Raw genomic sequence first — 23053 nt, 5'->3', positions numbered from 1 at the left:
GAATGTGATGAAGAACCATTTTTAAAATGTTATCTCTGGAGGTGGTGTAAGTGGAAGTGATCAAAGGAAATGGGATCTTTTAAGTTTATTGCCTTCAAGTATAAGGTAAAACTAGTCTGAAAAGATAGTGTTTATGCAGACTCAACTTGGCAGAATTCATTTTTAAAGTTCTTAGACAAAAGAGTTGAATTTTTGATGTTGTGGATGATGCTGGCAGGTAGTTGTCTCCAGGTAATTCTGGGCACAATGAACACTGGAATTAGAGCATTACAAGAAATTATTTTGGCTGCAGTCATATTCCCAGATCTACATCCACAAAATGTTCCAAACTTGACTGCAACCCTCATGTTCTTTTATCCTTAATCATCATCAGGGCTACTCCTTCCTGATCCCATTTTCCTTTTAATCCTGAAGAGTTTATCATTTAGCATACTTTGTTCCTGATCCTGACTCCCTTCAAGTTGAATTTGCACCTTCAGGAGTCAAATTCCAACACAGCAGCAGGTGAATTTAAACTCAGCTCATTAAATAAATCTAGAGTTTTATTTTGAAACATAGCAAGGAAGACATAAAAAACACCCCATTTCGCTCATCTCCTTTGGTGATGGATGTTTGCCAACTTTACAAAGTCAGACCTGCAGTATTATCCTCGCCTGCCTGTTGCAATAACCTAGCAAACCACTTGATTCGTATCCAACAGCAATGGAAAAGTACAAGAATAAAGTTAGACTTTACTATCCAGCATTGACCGGTCATGACATCTGTGACAGGCACATCCATCATTGCTCCTGAGTATGCCCTGTCCCACCCTGAGGATAGACCCAGCAGAAAGTTTTAAACAGAATAAAGTTGAAATGGAGTTGCCTGGGAGTTCTCAACATTGAAGGTGCAGAATTTAGATCTACTTTAACATGCTAGTCAGAACCAGCAACTACAGTGCCAAAGCATTGATTAAACAATGAGAAGCACACAAATATCGCACAGGATAACCTAACTAAGGAGTGGGGAAGACCATTCACATCAATTCTTCCCTCACTGCACCCTACCTTCCCAGTAGACCTTTCATGCAGCATACACATACGTTCTTAACTGTCTTCGGAAGGACAATATCAAGTCTCCAGGCTGGAATTACTATGCAGGCATGTAATTACTATATATCAGAGTACAGTTATCAGTCTGCAGAAAAACATTTTACTGTGGCCTTTGCTTACATAATGCCAGTAAGTAGATAACGACAACTTTTATAAACTGTGCTTGTGTGAACCTTGATGGAGGAGCACCTGACTCTTCAATGTCTGTTCACACTGTGTAATAAAGACACCACATGACCATTGCATTAAGGCTGCAAGTGCTGAGACTTTATAACAGTATTTCTCAGAACTTCCATTGGCGTAGTTGGTAGGATACAAGGGTTGCAGAGCACCAACAGGGATCTAGGACGAATCACATTATGCGTATTTGTGCTGGTCCAGGTGGTGTCGGGCACCCTGTGCGTTCAAAACTTAGATGCCCGGCAACAGTTCAGGGAGTAGTAAGAGTGGGGGTGGAAATTGCTCATATTATAGTTTTAATTACATTCGGTATTAGTCAGAAGTAACAAGTTCAGTCCCAGAGGGTCAGGTATGAACTGATGACAACTATTCCCCAGCTATCTTACCCAGAGATGGCCAGTAATTAGGAACTCGAGTGGATCCAGACTGATACCTGACACAGCATATGGCTGGCAAGAATAGAAATTGTTAAAAAGTTGATAAATAAATTCTTAAACTACTCCATCATCTTGTCTTCTGAAATATGTATGTGCTATGATCCTATTTCCACCATCAGTCCTGTAACATTGTGAATGCTGTTGAACTTATGCACTCGCCCCCTTCCCCACTTAAGATTCAATCTGGTCCAGCTGCAACTGCTGAAAAAAACTGATCTTTAGTAATCGTGTAGTTTACATGTGGCAATCTAGACACGCTGCTAAATGTACTACATGAACTAAATGAAAGATTTCAAATTTTCCAAATATTAATTTAGAAACCTTGATCTTGCTTGTTAGACTGGTAAAGGTAGTAAGAGCCCATAGAATCCAGAACAATTTGGCAAGCTTTGTCCAAGTTATCTTCTTGGCAGGAGCTTGAGGGTGATGGTCAAAGGTTTTGGTTTGGTGATTGAAAACTTGTGTCTAGTGGCATACCAAAGGCAAGGTAGGTGAATTTAGAGCTTTGGTTAATACTTGGAACTATGCCATTATTGTGATTTTGGAGACTTGGCTGAAAGAGGGACAGGACTGGCAGCTAAATGTCCCAGGATTTAGATGTTTTACGTATGATGGAAAGGTATATAAGAGGGGTGGGGGACTTGCATTATTGGTAAAGTGTGTCTCATGCCTGAACTGAGGGACGATACATTGGAGAAATTGTGCAGTGAGGCAATATGGAGTTTATTACGGGCTCTCTCATTTGCATTAATTGATCTAGCGAGGAATGAGTGAGTTAGAACATTATCCAGTACGGCACAGGAACGGGTCCTTCAGCCCATGACATTGTGCTAAACATGACACCAAATTAAATTAATCCCTTCTGTCTGCACTTGGTCCATATCCCTCCATTCCTTGTTCATTCACATGCTTATCTAAAAGTCCCTTCAATGCCCCTATCATATCTGCCTCCACCACCATCCCTTGTAATGTGTTCCACACTCCTACAACTTGCCCTTCACATCTCTGAACTTTCTCCCTCTCACCTTAAGCACTTACCCGCTACTATTAGACATTTTAATTCTGAGGAAGAGATTCTGACTGTTAACCCCATCTATGCATCTGATAATTTTATAGACTTCTATCAAGTCTCCCCTCAGCCTCTCTGCCACTCCAAAGAAAACAACCCAAATTTTTCTAGCTTCTTTTAGCTCATATCCCCTGCTCCAGGCGGCATCCTGGTAAACTTCTGCACCCTCTCCAAAGCCTCCACATCCTTTCTGTAATGTGGTGACCCAAATTGAAAGCAATACTCTTTAAGTGTGGCCTAATTGAAGTCTTTAAAAGCTGCAACATGACATCCTGACTCACGTATTCAATTCCCCAACCAATAAAGTCAAGCATGCCATATACTTCTCTACCACCCCCATCTACTTGTGTGGTCACTTTCAGGGAGCTATAGACTTGAACACCAACCTTTCTTCATACTTAAGTCCCTCATACCTAAGTCCCCCATCCAAGCAACAGCCTGGTAAACCTTTCATATACCCTCTCCAAAGCATTCACATCCATCTGGTAGTGTACTATATGCAATATTCCAAGATTGTTGTTCTTATTCACAGTTCTATAAAGCTGCAGCATAACTTGCCTATCCTTATATTCAATGCCTGTTCTAAGTGTCAAGAAACCCTCCTGAATGGTCCTTACAAATTCTGCTCCATCTGAGCCCCTAGAATAGGGAAAGTTAAAATCACCCACCACAACAACCCTGCTGTTTTCACATCTTTCCAAAATCTGTCTGCACATTTGCTTCTATATCTCCCACTGGCTGTTGGGAAGCCTGTAGTATACCTCCAGCATTGTGATTTCACCTTTCCTATTCCTGAGTTCTACCCATATTGCCTCACTGCACAATTTCTCCAATGTATCGTCCCTCAGTTCAGCCATGAGACACACTTTACCAATAATGCAAGTCCCCCACCCCTCTTATATACCTTTCCATCACACGTAAAACATCTAAATCCTGGGACATTTAGCTGCCAGTCCTGTCCCTCTTTCAGCCAAGTCTCCAAAATCACAATAATGGCATAGTTCCAAGTATTAACCAAAGCTCTAAATTCACCTACCTTGCCTATTCTCACATTGAAACACATACATTTCAGACCATCTACCCTGTTCATCTCAACAGTAATTCTTGGTCATGTTCTTAGTCATGTGTGCCTGGGTTTCTTCCTCTCCCCCAATTTCTGCAGCTACTGCGCTATTCATCTGGTTCCCAACCCCCTCCCAGACTAGTCCAAACCTTCCCGAACCGCACTACCAAGTACTGCCCATCCCCCCCAGGGCATCAGTCCAGGTCCTGCCCAGGTGTAACCCGTCCACCTCTCCCAGAACCGGGTCCCAATGCTCCACCAATCTGAAATTCTTCCTGCTCTCACCATCTTTTCAGCCCCATGTTCATCTTTTTTATCATGCCATGTCTACTCTGATTAGCTTGACGCACTGGTAGTAATCCCGAGGTAACCACCTTAGAGGTCCTACATTTCAACTTTTCTCTTTTCTTCTCTATATTCTGCTTTTATGCCTTCAACCCTTTTTTTCATCCATGCTGTTAGCACCAATACATACCACAGCCACTGGCTGTTTGCCCTCCCCCTCCAGAATGTTCTACAACTGCTCCAAGGCAGCCAGGACCCTAGCACCAGAGAGACAACACACAATCTCGGACTCTCGTTTGTGGTCACAAAAACGCCTATCTATTCCCCTTACAATTGATTCCCCTATCACCATAGCATTTCTATTCCTATTTCACCCTTCCTGTGCAGCACAGCCAACCATGGTGCCATGAATTTGACTGCTGCGGTTATCCCTGAGAATCCATTCCCCTCAACAGGATCCAATATCTGTTTTGCAGGAGAATAGCCACAAGAGATTCTGTCACTGCCTGCTTAGCCCTCCTGCTCTGCCTGATGCTCTGCCATTCCCTTCCTGGGGTCTAAGTGCAGTGTGACCACCTCTCTATACATCCTATCCATGACACTCTCCACCTTGTGAATTCTCCAGTGTCCCCATATGCCGTGACAACTCTGAAACTCAGGCTTCCAGGAGCAGCACTGGAGACACTTCTTGCACACATGCAAGTCTGCCCAGCTTCCCACATCGAGTAAGAGGAGCAGACAAAGATTTGGAGCTCTCCTGCCATGTTTTACCCTTTTAACTTAATTAATCCTTCCAATGTCAAATACTTTTAATACAAAATTGATGCTACTGGTGCTCTTTGCTCCAATAACAATTTCTCAGAAAAAACCTGCTACTCAACAAGTTTCTAGAAGTGTTTAGACTCGTGCTCCTTTACCTGGCAGAACTCTCTCTGCCAACCTTCATCTCACAATGCTCTGTCTCCTCTCCTTTGAACCTTGCCCCTCCTTTATTGTTGATTACAGGAGGAAGGACGGATGGAGAGACTATAGTAATGTTTATGGATGACCATTCTTTAACACCAGATTCTTCCATGATTGATTCCCTCCACATGCACGCTGACTGCAAAGTACACTCCCAAAATGCAAGCCAGTGATGTCTCAGCACCCTCCGGTTGGATATATAGTTTCCTGGATTATCCCTAATTCCCTTCTTGAACAGAGGAACTGGTCATTCCTATGGGACCTCTCGAGAGGATACAAAGATCTTGGTCAAGACCCCAGCAGTCCCCTCTCTTGCCTCTCTCAACAACCTGGGGTACATAGCGTCAGGCCCTGGGAACGTATTCACCTTAATGTTTTTCCAAGAGATCCAAAAACCACTTGTTTCTTGATCTCAAAATACCTAGCATGTTAGCATGCTCCACACTAATCTTACTATCCTCCATCTGGGTGAATACCAGTGCAAAGTACTCATTTAGGACCTGGCCCAATTCCTCTGCCTCCATGTACAAGTTCGCTCCTTTATGTTTGAGTAGCCCTACCTTCTCCCGAGTTATTCTCTTGTTTTTAACGTATCTATAGAATGCCTTGGGTTTCTCTTTAACCTTAATGCCAAGGTCATTGCATCACTTCTTGCTCTCTTGGTTTCTTTATGTTCCTTACACGTCCTGTCTGATTTAAGCTCCCTAAACCTTACATCTGCTTCTTTTTCCCTTTTGACTAAATTCATAATCACCCTTGTTATCCAAGGATCCCTTCCCTTGTCATCTATGTCCTTCCTCCTTACTGGAAGATGCCATTCCTGAATGCTGATCAGGAGGTCTTTAAACCACTTCCACATGTCAAATGTGGACTTGCCTGTTAACTATTAACAATGCCTAGCTTCTGCCTAATACTGACATATATTCCCCCAATCAAATACCTTCCTGCAAGTTCCCAGCTTATCCTATGCATGGCTGTCTTAAAACTTAAGGAATTGTGGTTACTGTTTCCAAAACATCAGGCTCATTAGCCAATACAAGATCCAGTATGGCCCCCTCCTCTGGTTGGACTATACTGTTTCAAGAAACCCTCTTAGATGCACTTAAATTCTAACCCATCTAAGCCTCTTGCTCTAAGGGAGTCCCAATCAATATTTGGGAAGTCACCCACTATGACAACCCTGTTGTTACTGCATCTTTCCATAATCTGCCTATATATTTGTGCAATACGCTAAAACTGGCCCGAAGATGGGAAACCAATGCCATCCGACAGAGTGCCACCCGCGAACAGCTGTACTTCCTGCATGAATGCCTAAGGAAACAGGTACTACCTAAATGTCTCAAATACAAACCTCCCCTTAACACCACGCTAGCCAAAAGAATAGCAGAGCAAAACAGCCGCAGAATGCTTCGAGAAATGATCAATGATGCTCACAACAGACTCCGTAAGTACAAACAGGAAATTTCGTGCCAAAAAACTTTACTCACTAACGTGAGAGACCATGAATGGACAGATACAGTACAACGAGCCATAGACATCAGACAGCGGCAAACACAGAAAACGAAAAAACTAGACCTGCAGAAAAAACTAGACGAACTCACAAAATAACAACACAGACAGCACAGAAGCATGAATAAAAAAACTTATCTGACCGACCATTAACAGACACTGAAAAAGCCGTCTTAGTAAGAGGATTAAATTACAACTTCCAGGATGCGGACAAGAAAGATTTCTCAGCAGCGTTAGAAGCAACACTGAAAGACAACAAACTCACAGAAGAAACCCAGCAAACCATCAGACAGACAGTCGCACCAACACTAAGCAGGAAAAAGGAAGAAAACACACTCAATACACAAGAAAGGAAAGCCCTAAAAGGACTCAAAAAAGATAAAAACATCGTTATCTTATCTGCAGACAAAGGATGCTTGACAGTCATCTTAAACCGAACAGACTACATTGAGAAAGCGAATGCACTGCTTGCAGATACCGACACTTCCAGGTGGCGATAGACCCGACTCCACAACTAGAGAAGCGAATCACAGCCTTACTCAAAAAACTTCAAAAATCTGGAGAATTAAACAGGAGAGACTTCCAAAAAATGAAACCAGATGGATCCAACACACTACACTTCTACGGACTACCAAAACTTCACAAACCAGGAGCCCCCCTCAGACCCATAGTGCCGCTACCTGGAACACCAACTTACAGATTAGCCAAGGAATTACATCAAAGACTAAAACACCTAGTAGAAGACTCCCACCACTCCATCCGCTCCACCCAAGAATTCCTGAACACCAAAGACACGAAGATAGAAGAGGATGAAATGATGGTCTCCTTTGACGTTAACAGCCCTGTTCACATCCATCAACACCAACCTGGCCAAAGAAACACTGACTGACTACACTATTAGAAGAACCGAAGACACATACACCAGACACCACCAACCTCATCAGCAGGGACAACATCAAGCTAGTGGACCTATGCCTCACCACCCACTTCACTTTCAATAATAAAACCTACAGACAAACCAACAGTACACCCATGGGATCTCCGATATCAGGGTTCTTAGCAGAGGCAGTAATGCAAAGACTCGAACAAACAGCTCTGCCAATCATCCAACCCAAACTTTGGGTCCGCTATGTGGATGACACCTTTGTCATCACTAAACAAAACAAATTAGAGGAAACCTTCAAGACCATCAATAATACCCTTCCTGGCATAACATTCACAAGAGAGGAGGAAAACAACATCAAACTGCCATTCCTAGATGTCACAGTAGAGCGAACAGTCAATGGGGAACTTCAAACCAGCGTCTACAGGAAAACAACACATACGGACCAAATACTGAACTACAGGAGCAACCATCCCAACACCCACAAACGAAGCTGCATTAGAACATTATTCCAACGAGCCACCACACACTGCAGCACAAAGGAACTACGCAGAGCAGAGGAAAATCACCTATACAGCGTATTCAAAAAGAACGGGTACCCAATGAACACAGTCCGCCGATTTCTCAGCAACAAACCCAAACAAACAGACAAAAAGGGCTCAGAAACCATAACCACTCTCCCCACATCAAAGACATTTCCGAAATGACTGCCAGACTACTCGGACCCCTTGATATCAGGGTAGCCCACAAACCCACCAACACACTAAAACAGCAGCTAATGAACTTAAAAGACCCTATACAGACAACAAATAAAACAAACGTCATCTACAAAATACCTTGCAAGAACTGTGACAAACACTACATTGGACAAACAGGCAGAAAGCTAGCCACCAGGATACATGAACATCAACTAGCCACAAAAAGACATGACCAACTATCACTCGTATCCTTACATACAGATGAGGAAGGACACCACTTTGATTGGGACCACACATCCATCCTAGGGCAAGCCAAACAGAGACACGCACGAGAATTCCTAGAGGCATGTCATTCCAACCGGAACTCCATCAACAAACAGATTGGCTCCAAATCAATCTCCCATCCTCTGAGAAAAAGAACAGGAAATGACATCACCAACCCAAGGAAACCTAACCAGATAAATAGAAAGCGGGACATAACACCAGCACTTCGTCGGAGGCTCACTGATGTTACCTAGAATGGTGACAAAACATCTGGGAACAAACCTTCCAGCTCAGTGAACCAGGTTACATCTGGAACAAAATAAAGACCCACTCTTCTGTGGACTGAGAGGAGGAGTGTGCTGTGTTGGAGGTGGAAGGAAGACGTCGGGTTGGCTGTGCACCCTTGCAACCGGTGGATCTTAATGCTGGCTTCGGCCTAACGCTGGTTCAGGGGAGCAGCCAACCTGCAACAATGGTTGCGGCAAGTGCTCGTGCCCCAGGTCAGGGGGTCCGGAACACCATCCGTGTTTCTGTAAAGAAGGTGGATGAAGGTGCACCTGTGGACCGCACCTTCTTCGTGAAGAGGGTCCTGTTGGACTGTTGTGGGTTTGCTGCTGCGGACATTTACTGCCTGCAGGATTTCCCCAGAGGACGTTTTTACGATGTAACCTTCAGGAGTGCCAAGCTTTGCGAGCGCTTCCTGGAGGTTTTCAAGGAGAAAGGAGATGAGGGCCCCCTCTCTGTATTGACCGCTATCCTGCTCTTCGTGATGCCAGCTCAGAGGAGCCGTATGGTGACTGTACACATGTACAACCCGCATGTGCCAGCAGTTGATGTCCTGACCTTCCTTGGAAGGTACGTGGAGGTGGAAGGGGACCTAACTGACATCACGGACCCCTTTGGCATCTGGACCAGTAAGAGGCAGGTCAAGGTGACGCTGAGGATGGGCGTGGACGGGAACATCGTACACCCACCGTCCAGGTTCGCGATCGGCGGGTGCAAGGGCTACCTGACCTACGCAGGGCAACCTAAAGTCTGCCATGCCTGTGGTAGGTCAGGTCACGTGGCGGCCGACTGCAAAGCCGCCATCTGCAGGAACTGCAGGGAGGAGGGACACCTTGCAAAGGATTGCCCATGAGAGAAAAGCTGCAAACTTTGCGGGGAAGCGGACCACCTCTATAGGGCATGTCCGCGGCGGGGGACCACCTACGCCCAGGTTGCCGGCAGGGGCAATGCGGGGCCAGCGGCCCCGGAGGAGAGGAAGGCACCAGGGCCCTGCAAGGACCCCACTAATGTGCAGGAGGGCCCAGCCCCGCAGGATGGGCCCGTGGCCAGCAAAGCGCCCCTGCAGGCTCCGCTCCCCCACCCCCACCCAACAACCTGGAGTCGATGGAGGCGGTGACAGGCAACCCAGGGGAGTGGACGACGGTCCAGAAAGCGAGGAGGAAGGTGCATCGGTGGGCCCAGGAACCGCAGCCATCAGGCGGGAAGAGGCAGCTACAGGGGGGCTATAAAGAGCTCCTCTGACGAGGGAGATTCGGAGAGGGCCCACCCAAAGCAGAAGCTAAAGATCTCAAGGGAGAAGGAAAGCAGCACCCCACTTCCAGGTGACGGGAGGTGTCCTGAGTCTCCCTCCAACACCCAGTCACATACCGCTGGGGCCCTGGAGGGCCCCCCGGAACTTCCAGGTCGGAAGGAGGAAAAAGCGCGTCCCCAGCCTGACCCAGAGCCGGACTCTCCTGCCTTCGTACCCCCGAAGAAGGGATGCCACCCGGAAGGCAGCATGGACGGTTTCCTGAGCCCGGAGAGTGTCCAGCAGTTAGCCCGGGCAATGGGCATGAAGGGACAGATGGAGGGGCTGGATCTTGGACTTGGGGAGGGTACTGCGGTCACTGCCCACAATGGGGGTACGAGTTGCAAGCATTAACGTGCGCAGCGTCAAGTCCACCGCAAGATGTGTGTCCACATTGGCCTACCTGACCACCATCAAGGCGGACCTCCTGTTTCTGCAGGAGTGCGGGATACCGCACCTCAGCAGGTACGGGAAATGGTCCGGTGCCTGGACCTGTGGGCCTTCGATCTGGCCGGGGGGTAACCACTGTCACTCCTCGGGCCTGGCTATTCTGCTGCGGGGGCGCGACTTCACCATCTCTCAAGTTCAGGCGGTGGTGGTGGGGGGGGGGGGGCGGCTCCTAGTGGCTGACGTCACCTACAGGAACGCTCCCCTGAGGCTGATCAACATGTACACCCCAGCGGTACGGAGTGAGCAGTTGGCCGTTCTGCAGCGGCTTCCACCCCTGCTGGCTACGTCCAGGCCGGTCATCCTAGGTGGAGACTTCAACTGCATCATCCATGCAGATGGAAGATCCGGCGTGGGGACAGAGCGGGTGGGGGGAGTCAACTGGACGTCACGTCCAGATTCCTGATGGGCACGGTGAAGGATGCCAAGCTGCTCGACGTCTTCAGCACCCCTGCAGACGGAGCGCAGCGGAGGTACACCTGGTCGCAGCCAGACTGGTCTATTCGCTCAAGGATAGACTTCCTGTTTGTGTCACGGGCGATCTCGGTCAGGTCCACCAGCATCGAGCCGGTGTTCTTCTCTGACCACTGCCTCCTGCTGGCCGACTGTCACTTACAGGACGACCAGCCGGCCGGCTCAACACAACTCTGTTGACCCCGGAGAATGTCGAGGAGCTTAAGAGGGAGTACGCCACTTGGAGAACAGTGAAACCCCTCTTTTAGTCTCCGGGCGACTGGTGGGAGACAGTGAAGGAGATCATCAAGAGGTTCTTTGTCCTCAAGGGTGTTCAGAAGGCGAGAGAGAGGCGCGGAAAGCTGTTGCGCCTCCAGAAAAGGGTGCAGAACCTGCTCCTTCTGCAGTTGATGGGGGTCGATGTCACGGAGGACCTCCGCGAGATGAGGGGCCAGCAAGCCTCGGTCTTCGCCGCAGAGGCCTCCATGATAATCTTCCGGTCCAGGGACCACTTCGTGGAGCAGGACGAGACATGCTCGCGTTTCTTCTTTCAGAAGGTGCACAAAGAGAGCTCTGTGCTTAGCCGGCTGAAGGAAGACGACGGCTCGGTGACGTCGTCTCGGCCCGACATTTTGAGGATCAGCAGATCCTTCTATGTCGGACTGTACGACACGAAGCCCACAGACAGCACGGCCTCCGAGTCATTCCTGTCGTCTATCACAGAGGTCTTAGATGACGGCACGAGAGTGTGGCTGGACCGGCCGATATCCCTGGACGAGTTGACCAGAGCCCTCAAGTCCTTGGAAAGGAATAAGACTCCCAGGAGCGACAGCTTACCAGTCGAGCTATATTCCGCTCTGTGGGGCCTGGTCGGCCAGGACCTGCTGGAGGTGTATGATAGTGCGCTTCGGGCAGGGGAAAGTCCATGAGGAAGGGCATCACCCTCATTTACAAGAGGAAGGGGTGAGGGAAGAAATTAAGAATTGGCGTCCCATTTCACTATTGAACGTGGACTACAAAATCCTGGCCAAGATCATAGCCAACCGGGTCAGGTCTGTCCTGGAGTCGGTGATTCATCCTAACCAAACCTGTGCTGTACCGGGCAGCAAGATCACTGAGAGCCTCGCGCTCATGCTTACATGAGGGACGTCCTCTCCAAATTGGGGTTCGGGGAGGTCATCCGCAATTGGATCCGGCTGCTCTACACCAACATCGTTAGCGCAGTCTCAATCAACGGGTGGGAATTGGACAGTTTTCCCGTCAGATCTGGAGTCGGGCAGGGCTGCCCGCTCTCTCCTGCCTTGTTCGTGTGCTGTGTGGAGCCCTTCACCACATCCATCAGGAAGGACGTGAGCCTGAAGGGCGTGACTATCCCAGGCAGCGGAGGCCTTCAGGTCAAGACCTCCCTGTACATGGACGACGTCGCCATCTTCTGCACTGATCGTCGGTCGGTGAGTAGGCTGTTGGACATCTGCGGCCAGTTTGAACTGGCCTCGGGTGCCAAAGTCAATAGGGGTAAGAGTGAGGTCATGTTCTTCGGGAACTGGGACGACCGCTCCTTCATCCCCTTCACCGTCAGGACAGACTACCTGAAGGCGCTGGGTGTTTGGTTTGGTGGAGCTGGGGCTTGCACTAAGACTTGGGAGGAGCGTATCACCAAACTGAAGCAGAAGCTAGGCAAGTGGACGCTCCAGTCCCTCTCCATCACGGGTAAGAACCTGGTTGTCAGGTGCGAGGGGCTTTCGGTACTGTTGTATGTGGCGCAGGTCTGGCCTATTCCCTGGACCTGCGCCGCTGTGGTCACCCAGGCCATCTTCCACTTCATTTGGGGGTCGAGGATGGACCGGGTGAGCAGGGACACCATGCACATAGGCCTGGAAAATGGGGGAAAGGGCGTACCGAACGCCACCCTCGCCCTGACGGCTATCTTTGTGTGCGGCTGCATCAAGCTGTGCATAGATCCTCAGTACGCAAACACCAAGTGTCACTACTTACTGAGGTTCTACCTGTCCCCGGTGTTGCGAAGGATGGGCCTGGCCTCGTTGCCGCGGAACGGTCCGAGCAGTTGGACCGTCCCATACCACCTGTCCTTCGTGGAGAAACTTTTGACGGGAAACACCTTTGACCACAAGGCCGTCAGGCAGTGGTCAGCACGTAGTATCCTCGAGACCCTTTGGGAAAAGGAGAGGGTGGATCCCATCGTGTGGATCCCCACGCAGACTGCCAAAGTCGTTTGGCAGAATGCCTCATCGCCAGAACTTTCAAACAAGCACAAGGACAGTGGTGAGAGGGGCTCTGACAGTGAGATCTTTTATGCATGCCCGGAATCTCTGCGCCACCGCAAGCTGCCCTCGAGGCGGCTGTAGGGGAGACGAGACCGTCGATCACCTCCTTCTGGAGTGTGCCTATGCGCAGGAGGTCTGGAGGGGGATGCAGTGGTATTTGTCGAGGTTCGTCCCGAGCAGCTCAGTGACGCTGGACTCTGTGCTCTACGGGCTGTTTCCCGGGACGCGCACCGAGACCAACATCAACTGCGCCTGGAGGACCATCAATGCAGTGAAAGACACTCTTTGGTCTGCCCGCAACTTGCTGGTCTGCCAGCTGAAAGAACTGACCCCAACTGAGTTTTGCAGACAGGCGCACTCCAAGGTCCAGGACTACGTGCTGAGGGACGCGCTAAAGCTTGGGGCAGCCGCCACTAAGGCGCGGTGGGGAAAGACCACGGTATGAAACCCCTCGTCCAGAATAGAAAAAAGGGCCCTATCTGGTAACTGGGCCCAGCTGGCGCCTTCACCAACTGGTCAGGGGGCCAACTAGGACCGTGCCGGGTGACGACTGCCGGGGTGTTTTCTTTGCTTTGTTTTTTTTCCTTTAGTTGGTGTACGTACCCCCTGGGTAACCCGGGGCGGCTTGCATGACTGGGTAGGTGTATAAATATGTTTTATTTCTTGCACATCTTATGAAGAGAGTGTTTTTTTTTTAAATTAAAAAAAAAGTGACAAAACATCTGAAAACTAACCTTCCAGCTCAGCGAGCAAACTCACATCCAGAATATATTTGTTCCTCCATGTCTCAGTGACTGTTGGAAGGCCTGTAGTATAATCCCACCACAGTGATTGCACCCATCTTGCCTCAGCAGATGAGCCCTCCAGTAGGCCCTGTCCAAGTGTAGATGTGGCATTCTCCCTGATAAATGCAATTCCTCCCCTTCGTTTACCTCCCTCTCTATCTCCATCATGTCGAAAACAAAACCCTGCCACCTCGAGCAACCAATTCTGTCCCTCTCTCGACCAAGTCTCTGTAAAGGCCACAACATTATAGTACCATGTACTGATCCACGCTCTAAGCTCATCTGTCTTACCTATAATACTCCTTGCATTGAAATAAACACACCAGTCCACTAGCACCATTATGTTCATTTATCGGTCTTCCTTTCCAACTTACTGGTTCTAAAATCTAACTTCCCCTCAATCCCTCCACACTTGCTGACCTACCACTCTGGTTTCTAGCCCCTTGCCACTCTAGTTTAAACCCTCTTGAGGAGAACTAGCAGACCTCCCTGCGACGATATTGGTTCCTCTCCCGTTTAGCCACAACCTGTACCTCTTATACAGTTCACCCCTGCCCCAGGAGAGGTCCCAATGATCCAATAACCTGAAATCCTGCCTCCTGCGCCCTGCACCAGCACCTTAGCCATGCATCTCTTTACACCTTGCCTCACTAGCATATGGCACTCACGGTAACCCAGAGATTACTACTCATGATCCTGCTTTTCAGCCTCTTTCCTAATTCTCTGTCCTCACTACACAAGACCTCATCCCTCTTTCTACCGATGCCTGGCTACTCACCCTCCCACCCCCCTTAAAAAATTCATGCAACCACTCAGATGTCCTTGAACCTGGCATCACACCATCCTGGAGTCTCAACTGTGGCCACAGAAACACCTGTCTGCCCCTAACTAACAAGTCTCCTATTACTATCGCTCAGTTGGACTTTGCTCTGCAGGAGAGCCAGTTGTTGTACCAAAGGTCTAGCTGCCGCTGTATGCTTGCCTGAGAGGCTATTGCCACGCGCACCCCCCCCCCCCCCCACCCCCGACAACAGTATCCAAAATGGTATATCTGTTAGAAAGGGGACTGTCCATAGGAGACTCCTGCACTACCTGCCTGCCTCTCCTGGCAGTCACCTATCCGACTGACTGAACTTATGATGAGACTTCCCCCTCATAACTAGTGTCTCTCAAATTCTCTGCCCCCTGTATATTCCTCAGTGTGTCCAGCACAATCGTCAGGGACACTAGGCTGCTCCCTGATCTCCCACATCTGGCAAGAGGAGCACACTACTGCCCGAACTGCCATCCCTGTTCCTAAACACAGAGGATAAAAAAATCTGACATTGTCTTGACCTTGCTTGCCTTACTCACTGAAGCTCAGTATTCACCTAAGCCCACACTTAAACCACATAGCAGCCCCTCCAACTATTTTATTGGTAATTTCCTATTAACTGGTTACTTAATGCAATCTTTACAAACAGACCAAGTACATCCTAGGTTACAAACTTTCTAACAGCATCTCTCACATTGCCATTTTATTTGGTTAGAGGAGGGGGGAGGATGGAACCACTACCATAATGTTTAAGACCAAAAGGTGTGATTTACGTGTCTCCAGGGTTTCTGCACCATTAGCTAATGCAAAGAGGTTTTTCTTGACTGCCATACCTAAACCCGTCATGATCTACTATACCTCCCCCAATCGGTCGTCAAAATCCTTCAAGGAGAACAACTTCAGTATTTCCAACCTAACCTTGTGACTAAAATCTGCCTGGCTACAGCTATTCTGGAAACTGTCTTCTGCATCCTTTCAAGAGTCTTCATATATTCCCTTAAGGGACCAGAACTGGATACAGTGCTCTAACAGGGGCCTAACCAGATGTTTATAAAGGTTCAACAAAACCATCCTTTTGTTCTCAATGCCTCTATTGACAAAAACCAAGATCTTGTCCTATCTGCTTTGCTAACTACTCTCTCAAAGAAACTGTAACCTTCAAAGACCAATGTAAACAAACCCACACTGTGCTCTGTTCTTGCACACTCCTCAGAATGGTATGATTAAATCTACAGTTGCCCCTCCTTATCCTTTCTACGAAAAAGCATCTCACTTTTCTGTATTCAATTTTATCTGCCACGCTTGTCTGCTAATTCTGCTAAGACTATGCTGTCACCAACAACAAAATGCCTGCTCCATGCATCCAACCACAACGCATGGTGTCGCATTTGTCTGCGTTGAACTTCAACCACCAACTATTCACACATTAGAACATAAACATACCAAAGACATTTTTCCCTCCCCTCCCTTGACCCCACCAAAGACATTTATCCCTCCCCACCCTTGTCTGCTTTCCGGAGGGACCACTCTCTCCGTGACTCCCATGTCTGCTCCACACTCCCCTCCAACCCCACCACACCCAGCACTTTTCCCTGCAACCGTGGGAAATGCTACACTTGCCCCCACACCTCCTCCCTCACCCCCATCCCAGGCCCCAGGATGATTTTCCACATCAAGCAGACGTCCACCTGCACATCTGCCAATGTGGTATACTGCATCCACTGTACCCCTTGAGGCCTTCTCTACATTGGGGAAACGAAGCGGAGGCTTGGGGACCACTTTGCAAAACACCTACACTCTGTTCGCAATAAACAACTGCACCTCCCAGTCGCAAACCATTTCAACTCCCCCTCCCATTCCTCAGACGACATGTCCATCCTGGGCCTCCTGCAGTGCCACCATAATGCCACCCGAAGGTTGCAGGAACAGCAACTCATATTCCGCTTGGGAACCCTGCAGCTCAATGGTATCAATGTGGATTTCACAAGCTTCAAAATCTCCCCTCCCCCTACTGCATCCCAAAACCAGCCCAGCTCGTCCCCGCCTCCCTAACCTGTTCTTCCACTCATCTATCCCCTCCTCCCACCTCAAGCACCACCCCCATTTCCTTCCTACTAACCTCATCCCGCCCCCCTTGACCTGTCTGTTCACCCCAGACTGACCTATCCCCTCCCCACCTACACTCACCTCTCCTGGCTTCATCCCCACCTCTAACTTGGCTGTTTCCTCTCCACCTATCTTCTGCTCTATCCATCTTCGATCCACCTCCCCCTATTTATTTCACACCCCTCTCCCTCTCCCCCTCCCCCTTTTCTGATGAAAGGTCTAGGCCCAAAACATCAGCTTTTGTGCTCTTAAGATGCTGCTTGGCCTGCTGTGTTCATCCAGCTCCTCACTTTGTTATCTCGGACATTTGCTGCAGTCATCTCCAGTATGACTATTCCCCTCCATAATTTGGTTCCATTTGCAAATTTAGAAATTGTGTTTCCAATTCCAAAGTATAATCTCTAGCATAAATTGTAAACAGCAGTGACCCCAACACTGACCCTTGATCATAAAAGTATGAAGAGATTTTATGAGAAGTTTCATCAAGAATTACATGAGACACATTCATTTTTTTTAAAATGATATTATGCAAAACATAATGTTGATTACAACATACTACCTATGGGGACTACACAGTACATGGAACAAGACTGCTCACTGTCATCTCAGAAAATCTAATGTGCCCTCTGGAAAACTTCAGACGCTGCACATTTCTAGATCTATACGTGACTGACATTCTGTGATTAGTGTTACTGTCAATACAGATACCTTCCTCTCTGTACTAGGACCTACACCTGGGCTGTGAACCGCAGGGCACTTCCAGTTGCCTGGTTCCTCCAGAAACACCCACTGAGTCATTCACCTTGTTCTAGCACTCAGGATTTAGGTTGAAGCAAGCATCTCCCAGAGATGGTCACAATTGGCTGTCTTTTTCAGAAGCATTATGGAATAGCAAACATGAAGGTCTCAGTTCAGATCAGGTTAAAATCTAGCAGGGCCTCCAATTTCCTGCATAATCTGTGGAGATTTTATGCATCCATTCAAACCCTGGGGTTCACAGAGATCCCAAGATCAATGTCATTGGCAGGGGGTTAGGGAGGGTGGGAGATTGGGGCAAGAATGCTACCAATGACCCCAGGATCAATTTCAGGGATGGTTGTGGAGTACACCAGTAATCCCTGGTTCCAGCCTTTGGATTATTGAGTTTAGCTAAGATTGTAAGGTGGGCTTTGAAACAACGAGCTGCATTTCTGTCCATCTCTAAAGGTACAGTGCAACTTCCGTAATCACAAACTCCGCTGCTGCTGAGGATAGAGACAGATAAATGTAACAAGACAGCAAAGTATTAATTTGCCAAAATCCTTGCATGCAAATGAGTCTCCAGCAATCTCCACCAGTGGTCTGACATGTGTGGGGAATTCACACGTGACATATTCTCTGGTCTGTCAACATCTCCTTGATCCTGTGGTATTCCTACACCTCCGGTGAGCAGGAATTGGACAGCAGACTCTAGATAGGTGTAGCAATTACGCTGAATTACAGACATGTTGTAGTGGTCCAAGTCCAACTGTGTATGCCCAGTCCATCCCCCTCGCTCTTTAAATTCATGATGAATTTCCTCCTCTTTCCTTTCAGAAGATGGGACAATTTGTGTCTTTACAATACACTGGATAGCTAATGCACACACACTCCAATTCAGCATCAATCACACCACACAAAATACCTCCAGCATCAGAGGTAGAATTCATTCAACTCTTTGCAACACAGCCAGATGTTTATTTCTGTGGGGACGTTTAAAACTCCAGTCAATGCAGAGTTACATGGCCTGGTAACCGCTGATGATCAGAAAAAGCTCTTATGGACAATAATAATAGACAGTATCTCAGTATCCTTTGGTCTGATCTTGGTTTGGCATTTCTTCTGTTCCCATGCAAGGCTGATCTGGAGGTGCTATCTGGTCAAAGCAGCGAGTTTTGATTGTTTTAAGGCAATGGCCCTTTCATTTGTGGATGAGATGCTGGTATTTCAGGAGCACAATGTGTGTCAGGGTTAACATTGGCAGAGAAGACCTGGGTCCAAATATTGTTCGATCTCTTCGAATCCAGTCAGTGCAAGCTGAGGACTCCATACAGTTTCCAGATTTAAACTCCCAAAGACCAGAATAATCAAGGAACTTGACACCAAATCCTAGAACACAAATGTACATGTTAGGCTAAACCATCTTCAGGATCTCGGCACCAAGAATGACTCCTTTCATCAATAGGTTAATCATTTTTCTCAGGATGAATTTATATAAAATTTACAACACAAAAATAGGCCATTCATCCCAAATCAATCCATGCTGGTCCAGGAGTGAGTTCCACATTCTACCTACTGACAAAAGAGAATTTTCTACTGGAATTATTAGCTTTAATCTTGTATTCATCACCCCAAGTCATAAAACCCTTTATAAATCTTCTCTGTATATACAGTGTCATACCCTTTCAAAGATTCCATCAGGTAACCTAGGAATGTTCACAACATACCCAGGCAGTTCAGCCCAGATGTGAATCTCTTTGAACGAAAATATATTCTCCCATCACATTTGCAAATCACTTTATATCTGGGTAAAAACCAAAGGAACTGCAGATGCTGTAAAATCAGTAACAAAAACAGAAGTTGCTGGAAAAGCTCAGCTGGTCTGGCAGCATCTATAGAGAGAAAATTAGAGTTAACTTTTTGGGTCCAGTGACCTTTCTCAGTTTTGACTCGACTGTTCACTCTGACTTTCTCTTCTCAGAGGCTACCTGACCTGCTGAGCTTTTCCAGCAACTTCTGTTTTTGTACTTTACATTTGGAGCCTCCCATTCTCGATTGAGCAGGAACAGTTTGTCCCTATCCACTGACCAGATCCATGTCTTCTTAGTCTTCTCTCTCCAGGTCGAACAGTGCCAATGTCATTGATCTATCCTCATAACTGAAGTGTCTCATCCCTGGAACTATCCTTGTAAACCTCTTCTGTACTCTCTCTCCAACGTGTTCACCTTCTTCTCAATACTTGAACAGAGGTCGAACAGACATCGAGAATAAGTTCAGCATCAGTTCCTTGCTCTTGCATTATATGCCACTATTAATAAAGCTTAGGACACTGTATGCTTTAGCAACAGCTCTGTCCTACCATCTTCAGCAATCTGTACAGAAATACATTCAGATCCCTCTGTTTCTGCACTCCGTTTTGAATTAGCTGTTCATGTTCTTCTTCATGGTTCTCTGCATTGAGCTTCACCTGCCACCAATACTCTAATCAACTAGAATTATAGGATCCCTACAGGACAGAAAGATGCCATTTGACCCATAGAGTCTGACTGACCCTCCGAAAAGCGTCATGCTCAGACCAAGCCCCCCCTACCCCATTCCCATAACCCTGCATTTATAGTGGCTACTCAACCTCACCTACAATTTCCTACACACTATGGAGCAATTTAGTATGGCAGACAGCAACCAAGGCTGGAATCAAACAGGATCCCTGGCATTGTGAGGTTGCAGTGTTAACCTCTGAGCGACTATGCCACCCTTTGTCTATGTTATCCAAAAATTTGTCTATCTTTTGAAGTTCTACTCTGTCCTTGCATCATCATGCTTTCAAGTTTTGTATCATCTTCAAATGCTGAAAAATGATCCCTGAACACCAAGATCAAGATCATTAATATACATAAGGAACAACATTGTCTTTTTCCTGTGTGAATACTGACGAAAAATATTCATTTAGCACATCTCCTGTCTCCTTGGACTCTACACACAACTTCCCAATACCAGTGTCCACCTCACACGCAATTATCTCACGTTTGTACACCCAAACCCATAATATGGGGAAGTATCTCAGTGCACCCAGCCTCATATTACACAGAGCACACATAACCCCACCCCGACGCTCCATTTGGGATTACCACTTCATAGCCAGCCTCAATCATGTGGATATACTACACACGTCAGCACTTCCTTGCCACAACACACACAGACACACACATACATAGGCATTTCAATTTGCACTTAGTCCCCCAAAACTCACGTGGGAATATGACACATCAACACATCCTCCTCTATGTGGGAATATCAAATGCACACAGGCCAATGCCACATGGGAATATCACATTGCACCCAGCCCCCACTATACGGCACTATCACAGTGCACCCAGCTCAGTACTGTGCATGGCCTGAAGTAGGTGGAAAATCTTGTGGTAGCTTGAATGACCATATCTGCAGGAAATGCCACCAGTTTAACCAGCTTGAGGCCAGATTTTGCAGCTTGAACACTGGCTGGATGTGTGGCAGCACAACAGCAAAGAAAGGAGGCAGACAGTCAGTAAAGCCCCAGAATCTCTCTAAAGAATGGGTTTTGTGTGTTGGGAAACGCTGACAGTGACAGTTTCTAAAATTACTGCAAGGGTCAACTGCACAAGGGGGAGCAGACAGAGAGAAAAAGCTAAAAAAGAAAGAGACTCAAGAGTGAAGTGCACAGACCGGCATTTCTGATGCTGAGAACATGGACTGCAGGATGGCATTTTATCTTCACCCTGGGGTCAGGGATGTCATTGAACAGCTGCAGGTTAGTCTGAATGAGGAGTGCAGACTGTCAGAAGTTGCGGTTCACATCGGTACCAGTGATGTTGGTAGAAAGAGGGATGAGGTTATTGAATCTCAGAATTCCTACAGAGCAGAAAGAAGGCATTCAGCCCATCAAGTCTTTCCCATCCCTCCCCACCCCATCCCCCAAAGCCAGCATGGGATTTTTACCACAGCTAACCCACCTAACTGCACATCTTAGGACTGTGGGAGGAAACCAGAGCAGCCAGGAGAAAACCTATGCAGACACTGGGAGATTGCAAACTCAACACAGACAGTCTCCCAAAGCTGACAGAATTGATGAATGCATGGCTGAAGAATTGGAGCAGGAGCGGCAGCTTTAGAATACTGAGTTACTGGAATCATTTGCAGGGGAGGTGAAACCTGTACAACTCCAATGGATTACACGTGAAAGGCAATAGGACCACCATCCCTTTGAGGGGCAGGTGCAGATTTGCTAATGCCATTCATGAGGATTTAAACTAAGAGTTGGTATGGGAATGGGATACACAGTGGTGTTGCACTGCAAATGTAAAAGAGAAGCATGCATTTTGTGCTGATCCTCCCAGTGGAAGATACAAATAACATGCCAATAATTGGTACAAGGAAGCTGTAGCAGGTGAGGACCTAGAAATGATCATTATCACGAAAGAGGTGGTGTTGGGCAAACTAACGGGGCTAAAGTTAGAGAAGTGTCCTGACTCTGATGGAATGCATCCAAGGGTATTAAAAGAGATGACGGGAAAATAGCAAATGCACTTGTGCTAATTTATTAAAATTCAGTGAACCCTGGGGCAGTTCCCGCAGATTGGAAAATGACAAATGTGACACCACTGTTTAAAAACAGATGGCTAAAAGACACATTAGCTTAACTTCTGTAGTGGGGAAAATGCTCAAATCTGTCAAAGAAGAAGTAGCGAGACATCTGGATAGAAATTGTCCCACCCGGCAGATTTAGCATAGGTTAATGAAAAGCAGGTCATGTTTAACTAATTTATTAGAATTCTTTGAGGTCATCATGCGCATGGTGGACAATGGGGAACTGGTGAAAACGTGGTGTATCTGGATTTCCGGAGGGCATTCAACAAGGTGCTACACAGGTGGCTGCTGCATAAGATGCACAGTGTTACAGGTAATGGATTGGCATGGATACAAGATTAGTTAACTAACAGAAAGCAAAGAGAAAGCATTTTTCTGAAGAAGGGTCCCGACCCAAAACGTCCGCTTTCCTGCTCCTCTGATGCTGCCTGGCCTGCTGTGTTCATTCATCTCAACACAGTGTTATCTCTGATCCCAGCATCTGCAGTTCTTACTATCTGAGTTAAATGGGTGTTTTTCTGGTTGGCAATCAGTAGCTTGTGCTGTGCCTCATGTCTCAACGATTACAATTTACATAGATGATTTAGAGTTGGGGACCAAAGTGTAGTGTGTCAAAGTTCAAAGGTGACACTAAAACGAGTAGTACAGCAATGTCTGCAGTGGGATACAAGGGGCTGGAAGATGCAATACATTGTCGGTAAATGTGAAGTCATCCATTTTGGTAGGAATAACAGCAAAGTGACTCATTTAAATAGTAAAAAATTGCAGCATGCTGCTGTGCAGAGGG

General features: G+C 47.3%; 1 protein-coding gene across 3 annotated transcripts in view; it reads right to left on the bottom strand.

Annotated features, from left to right (window-relative positions):
* Window positions 1-17443: 17443 nt before the first annotated feature.
* LOC125465679 (E3 ubiquitin-protein ligase arkadia-A-like) overlaps window positions 17444-23053 on the bottom strand; it is a 71021-nt gene continuing 65411 nt past the window's right edge. For all 3 annotated transcript variants that reach the window (XM_059638469.1, XM_059638468.1, XM_059638470.1), the window contains exon 15: window positions 17444-19032. The gene's annotated coding sequence lies outside the window, so the exon portion shown is untranslated. The remainder of the gene's footprint in view (window positions 19033-23053) is intronic.

The sequence above is a fragment of the Stegostoma tigrinum genome, chromosome 30 (genome assembly GCF_030684315.1).
Source record: "Stegostoma tigrinum isolate sSteTig4 chromosome 30, sSteTig4.hap1, whole genome shotgun sequence".
Taxonomy (NCBI): domain Eukaryota; kingdom Metazoa; phylum Chordata; class Chondrichthyes; order Orectolobiformes; family Stegostomatidae; genus Stegostoma; species Stegostoma tigrinum.
The sequence above is the reverse complement of the archived record's forward strand: the minus strand, read 5'-3'. Positions and strand labels throughout refer to the sequence as shown.